A 7503-nucleotide genomic window follows, 5' to 3' on the forward strand; every position below is an offset into this window, starting at 1 on the left:
TTAAATGCAAAGAAAGATTCATGAAGATTCTAATTGCTCTTTCTATTTCCCCCATTTTCTCACACTCTAAAGCCTGCAGGTATCTCCCACAGCATCTGCAAACAAGAAGAGAATGATGCCTGGGTGCTGACAATGGCCTCTTATTTCCATTTGGAATGGTAGTTGGCGTGGGGTTGAGTGTAAGGCAAGTAATCATTATTCTATGAACCAAAATGTCTCTAACAGAAAAGTGTAACAGCGCTGCAGAAGCAGAATTATTTATCTAACACCCTCTGGCCCTCCACTAACCTAGGAAGGTATGGGGGAAGCAGAAGGATTCACTACTGGAATTACTGATAAAGGACAATTTCTAGTAGCCCAGGTGCCTGCTAGCTGTAAGGTTCATAATAAGAGTCTCCTCAACCATTCCCAGAAATGCCAACAGGCTTGACCCCTACCATTGAACCACTATCCCCTTACTTATGAGACCAGAAACCCCACTGAACCACTCTTACTGTGGAAGGAGGAGCTGTTTCTGAGGATGTCTTGGTTGAATGTTGCTATTGGTATAAACTTTGAAACTTCTCACTGTCCTTGGTGGTCTGGCCTCTGGATCTGAGGAAATAAGAGTATGCAGTATTTTTCCCAAAAGAAGTGGTAAAACCTGGTTAGTCCATCCTCTTGCAACATGAACTGGCTCCCAGATGGAGCTATTTTATATGGATGTGTATTTTGGTAGTCTTCCAGTTATTCTATTCCCCCATTTAGAAACATTCCATGGTTTTTCCTTGCGTTTGTGAAAAAATTCAAATTTTTTACCTAACATTTAAGACCTGTAGTAATGAAGCCCAAGCTTAATTTTTAAGCTTCTATTTCCCTAACCCATGCATCCACCCAAGCATACTGCACACCATCCACATAAGAAAGTTTACATATCACAAACACACTGCAATATTTTCAGGCTTATATACCATTTAGAGTCTGACCCTTCTGCCTGTCTCTGTATATCATCTGCACTGTTAACGTTCATCTTTCTTATCTCAACTTAAATACCATCTCCTTTTGAAATCCCTGGCAGCCTCTGTGTCCCCATAACATTTCATATATACCTTCATTTTAACATGCAGTATGTATCTGACAGCTATCTCTTTTATTCTCAAATTCCTCACACTAGGCTTTAAGCTATTCAAAGACAGGGACTGGTTCTATCCATCTTTCTGCCCTTAATGCCTAAATAATAGTGGACATTCCATATATGTGTTGGAGAAATGTATTACGTTCATGATAATTTCTCAAAGATGATGGGCCTACTGGAAGTAGTGAGGAAAATTACCTATTGCAATTTTTTTTGCACAACTTCACTCTCCAGCATCTTTTAATCGAGTTAAGATCCAATTAAATTAATATATTTTTCTCTGATTTTAGATGTTAGACTTTTTAAATTATTACATATCAAATACAAGTACATAACCACATATAAGTGAATAAATGTAATGTGTACTATTTCTGTTTTAGGATAGACTTTTTTCTTTTCCTTTTTTCTTGCCCTCCCATTCATAAAGACTTTAATTAACTGCCCTCCAGTTAACTTTCTATGTGCTCATATAATTTTATACGCACACAGACAGTTTTGTCATTTGCTTAGAAAGTAGGATAATATTATTACACATAATTTATTTTTACATCTTCTGTTCTCATGCGTAAATACCTTTAGAATATTCCTCCAAGGCAAACGTGTAGCTCTAATACATTGTTTTATATAATGACATAATATTCAGTGATGTAGATATACCATGGTATATTTACATCTTCTTACAGGTAAGCATTAACTTTTTTCTAGATTTAAAAAAAAAAAATGTTACTATCGGGCCAGCCCCGTGGCTGAGTGGTTAAGTTTGCACGCTTCACTTTGGTGTACCTGGGTTTCACCTGTTCGGATCCTGGGCGCGGACATGTCACCGCTCATCAGGTCATGTTAAGGCTGCGTCCCATATAGCACAACCAGAGGCACTCACAACTAGGATATATAACTATGTACTGGGGGGCTTTGGGGAGAAGGAAAAAAAAGAAAGTTTGGCAACAGATGTTACTGCAGGTACCAATCTTTAAAAAAAAAATGCTACTATTAAATATAATGTCATTAAAAAATACACACATACATATATTAGTTTTTTAATTTATTTTACAATAACTTCCCAGAGATGTTTATGGGTCGAAGAGTTTGTAAATTTTTTCTTTATATAAGTGGCTCAACCTTGATTTCCAAAAACCTGTAATACATATATTTTTGGTAGTAATACACAGGTGCCCTTTTTCCTGCATCCCCACTAGCAGTATGTATCAGCTGTTTTTGCCAGTTTGTTGGGTGTTACATGATAGGCCATTGTTACAAAATTTGCCTTTTTGTCTTCTAATGAATGTAAGCACATTTTCATATGTTTTTGGCCATTTTGATTTCCTCTTAAATTGTCTGTTGTGTTGTCACATTCTTTTAATTTATAGATACTTTTGGTCTATTACAAAAGTTAACCTTCTGTCTATCCTCTACACTGAAATGTTTCTCAACTCTATTGTTTGTGTATTGATTTCATTTATAGTATCTTTGCTATAAAGATTTTCAAATATTTAAATAGCTGAATAGATTTGGCTTTTTAAGTTATAGCTTCTAGATTTTCAGTCTGGATTAAAAAGATTTCTTTAAATAATTTTTATCTTCTAAATGTTTATTTAGAGAAACCTTTTAGAGAAAATGAAGTTCCACATGTGGCTTGAGGATGTGCAAATGTGGAAGAGATTTACATGAGGTACTACATTGGTTAGAGCCTGATTATGTGCACAAACTCATCATACAGCTTTACTTCTCTGACAATAGCATAGACTTAAATCATTTGGGGTCTAGTAAGAAAATCAAATACAAAAGCTTGAATAAGAAATATTATGTTGCTAGTATTGTCCCTCGAACATAGTAAGTACTCAGTAAATGCAATTGTTCTTCATGAAAAATCTGTTCAAAAATATTACCCTATTGACTTCCCTCCCCAACTTAAGGATCATAAATTCTCCTTTGGATGTCAACAAAGGAGTAGAGTTTGGATAAAGTGAAAGCTAGACAAAGCCAGTTGAGAGGCAAAGAATACCAATATTCCAATAGGAAAAGTAGAGAAAGAGCCCAGGCTTGGGGTCAAAGGGTTGTTGGTGGAAAATTTCCCAGAGGAGCTGAAAATGGGCTCAGGCAGATGTTCACTAGTCATTACTGAACAGCAAGGTAGGATTGTACTTGTTTAGAAGACAAGGCAGAAAATGACTCTTGAAATGCTTTGATGCCACTTCTCCAGGGGGAATAATGTAGACGTCTTCCTAAAACCTTCTAGGGATACGTGCTTTAATTTTGTTAAGGCACCTCTTAATACCCAGAGGAGGTAGTCTACCTAGAGAAAAGGTGACTAGAGATAGTGATTCTTCTTCTTCATAGATTGCATATTATTTCTAAGTGGCTTACATATATTATCTCATTTAAATCTTCAAAAATCCTTGAAATAGTAGCTACTATTTTTACCCCTATTTTATAGGTGGAGAAACTGAAACACAGAGAACTTAAGACTAGTGTCAGAATTTGAACCTAGGGAGTCTAGTACCAGAGTCCTTCTTTTCCATTAAGCTCTTCTGCTTTCACTTAAATGATGGATTAATATCTATTATTGGCATCTCTTCCCTTCTAACTCATTACAAAACCCCAAGAGATTGGGAAGCTACAAAGAAATTTGGGCATTATGAGATGTTATAGAATGGTTCAGATTTCAAAACATTTCAAGGAAAGAACAAATCTACAACAACAATGGGAGCATGGAGCTCTTGCTCTGTGAGCAACCTGCTGAAACTGCATATCGTGAAGTGGTTTAAAATAGATCTAACAGAGATGCAACACAAATTTCCTGATCTCTGAATTTTACCTAACACTGACAGTGGCTTGAAGGACACATAGAGAAGAAAAGAGATATGTTTTTGGCATTTGAAGAGCCTTTTATCTAATAGAATATTAAACACACACAAAATTACTTAAAAGATATTTTCCACAGTACCTTTAAAGGAGCGCACTGAGGCACTGTGTACTCGTAGATTAGGGCAGCGTTTCTCAGACAATGCTCATGATGTTTGGGAAGATAAAGAACAAAACAAAACAGACGGCCTTCCATTTCCAAGTAAGCATTTTCATACACCTTTCCTGGAAGTCTATAGCGAACTTTTGTGCATTAATGGCTTGAAATAGTCAGCTAGAACGAAATCTGCTCAACTTTGTGAACTCGGTCCTTCTTATATTTATTTGATAATAAAAATGTTAAGTAAGCTTAATAGGGGAGAAAGAACTGATAGCCTACTCAGCAAACCAATGGAAAAGCTTTGAAACAAAGGAGCTTATTTCAAGGGCTGATTCACGGCAGAGGAGTTCGCAACACTGGGTGACTCATTTAATGCAAACGTCAGTGTTCTAATATGTGAAGTGGAAACACGATACCACGTCAAAGTGTTATTGTGATCAACTAAAGTAATGAATTTAAGTCTAAAATTCAATTCAATGAATTGAATCTAAAAATGCTAATCAAAATTTAATGTATTTCTTATATGATTGAATATAAAAAGGAACAAAATATGGGAAAACAGAAATACTTTACCTCAGTATGAAGAAAAGACAGACGTGTTTTTTTTCATCTTAGAGCCCTCCTCTTTGTATGAATCGTAAAATTATTTTAAGCATTTAGAGTAGTTCTGTTTTTAAATATTTGTGTCTCTGGATTTGGAAATTTTGAGAAGGGTTTGGAAGTAGTGAGCCTTTTTTGGAAGAGCTGGGGCAAAGAAGATTCTTTATCCCAGAGGCCATAACTTTGCCAAGTGCTTCTGAGGCCAGGAGGAAACAAAGCAGGGCTAGGCAGGCTGAATGGGCTCTTAATCTGTCTTCTGTTGGCCTGATAATATTCCTCCACGATAGATGAGAAGAGGGAATTTATGTCTAATATTCTGTCCAATAATTAATACTCTCCTTGAGATTGTATCTGCCCTTGCACCTTTATCTTTTAGAGACTGGTTTTTGTAGGCTGGTATGCAAGAAGATAAGGAAAACTAATAAATAAGTAAACTGGAAGCACTATAGGGAAGCAAAAGTTTCAAAGTTATATGGAAATCCCAGTGAAACTCTCTGCACCAGAGCTGGGTGAACTTAGACTGGGAATCACTCCGCAGGAGGTTGTGACCCAAGTTATGAAGAAGTGACAAAGCAAGATTAATAGAAGAGGAAAAGGGAGGGCACAACTAAGTGGAAAAAATAGCGGATCAAGTGCTCCTGGGTAAAGCCAAAACATTGCACGTGGTTAGTCAGCATTGTTGCTATCGGTCAACTGCCCTTCTATTAGACAGACTACAACGACTATAAATGAAACTGGACACTTACCCTGCCCCTGCACAGAGATCGAAGCTCTTAGGGATTGCTTACTTTGCCCATGTCACAGATTCTTGTTATAGCCAAGAAAAAACAAAGCTTCTTCTACTGCCTGATGTGTGTGTTTATATGTCAATGATTAAACTATTTGGTTGGCTAAAATTAAAACATCAAAATTCATCTAATAGTACAAACTCTCTGGATCTTGAAGCAAAACATAACATTTAGCTTGCTCGATCTTAAAAGCAAGAGGTTGATGAGATGCATAACTTTTATATGTAGCTTATTGAGCATAGAGAGATCATTAGAAATACTTAACTCCCCTGTGCAGACAGGTCCCCCAAGACCTATTGAGCATGGAGATCACCAGAGTGCTCAGTATTTAATAACCCTTGGCAAAAATAATCATATCATCCTCTGGACTCCTCCACTGCTATATTTCCCAAGAGTAGTAAATGTGCTGAAATAAGTTATTTATTTTATATTTTCATGTTACCAATGAGGATTCCGAAATACAGAGAAATTAGATCAATAGATCCCAAAAGTAAGTCTGCAGTCTGTTGCTGGTTCTTGACTATGATTTCATCAGTCAGTACCAAAAAAAGTGGAGAAAAATGATGAAATATAAATTTTTTTCTAAAGCTGTATTTATTCAATGTAAAGAATGTCCTTTCTTTTTCTTTTTTTATTGTAGTAAAATATACATAACATAAAATTTACTATTTTATCCTTTTTAAGTGTACAGTTCTGTGGCATTATGTACATTCATATTGTTATGCAATCATCATCACCATCCATCTCAAGAACTTTTTCATATCCCTCAACTGCAATTCTGTACTTATTAAACAATAATTTCTATTCTCTTTCACCTCAGCCACTGGCAACCACCTTTCTACTTTCTGTCTCTATGAATTTGACTACTTTAGGTACCACATACAAATGAAATCATACATTATTTCTCATTTTATGTGTGGCTTATGTCACTTAGCATAATGTCTTCAAGATTCATCTATGTTCTAGAAAGTGTCAGAATTTCCTTCTTTTTAAAGGTTAAATAATTTTCTATGGTATGTACACACTACATTTTACTTATCCAGTTATCTTTCACTGGAACTTGGGTTGCTTCCCACTTTTGGCTCTTGTGAGTAATGCTTCTATGAGCATAGGTGTATAGGCTTTCCTGTTTTTGAGGTTATTATTTCTATTTTATTTTTAATATTGTTGGGATTCAAAATACCCTTTCATTTTATGAAATAGTGCTGACAGTTATATTTCTTGATTAGTTGGTGTTTGCTTATTTGAATGTCTTTACTTGGCAAACTAAAATTTTGGCAACTCTATGGTGGCCCACCCCTGGAATTTTAGTGTCCCAGGAAATCCAAACCCTGAAAACTTTAGAGTTTGGTGATATAGACAGAAGTCTTATTTACCTTTCCTCAAAGCTTTAACAGGTCATAAGTCTCCTGGGACCCAGTGACAAATTTGCCATGAACCAATTTTAATGACCAAAGTTCAGCGGTTATTCTACCTCTGCTCCTATACTGTTTCTTGTGACAGCAGTTTATGCCATTTAATGGCTTGAGCAGCTTTAATCAATTTTTCATCATTACCTCTTTCCAAAGTGCTTCTCATTCTAGGATAATTGAGGAGTGTGTTCTCCTGACTTAGAGCCACTGTCAAAGGGAAAGGTAGCACTTAAGGCCACCTCAGCTTTCCTGTGCTAGGCCTGCTAGAAATACCAGAGTTTCCCCAGTGGACTGCCTTCCTTAGGGAAGTCGATTTGAAACATCCAAGGATCTCTAGCAAAGTTTATGCATAAATAATACATTAGTACAGTTGATTCAGAGCTGCATTTGCTCAGTAGTGTGTTTTAGTTCCAAACCTACTTGAATAATTAAAAAAATAGCACTGACTATAACAACTACTATTTGAACTATTACAAGTAGTGATACCATTTATAGATGCTTATTGTGTGGTGACATAGGACTAGGCGTATATAATAAACAATGTACTTCTGATCAAAATATCTGTGTGACTCTGAGGAAGTCATTGAAATTCTCTGAGACAGTTTCTGGTCTATAAAATAACAAGGC

This window comes from Equus caballus, chromosome 7, assembly GCF_041296265.1.
Source record: "Equus caballus isolate H_3958 breed thoroughbred chromosome 7, TB-T2T, whole genome shotgun sequence".
Lineage (NCBI taxonomy): Eukaryota > Metazoa > Chordata > Mammalia > Perissodactyla > Equidae > Equus > Equus caballus.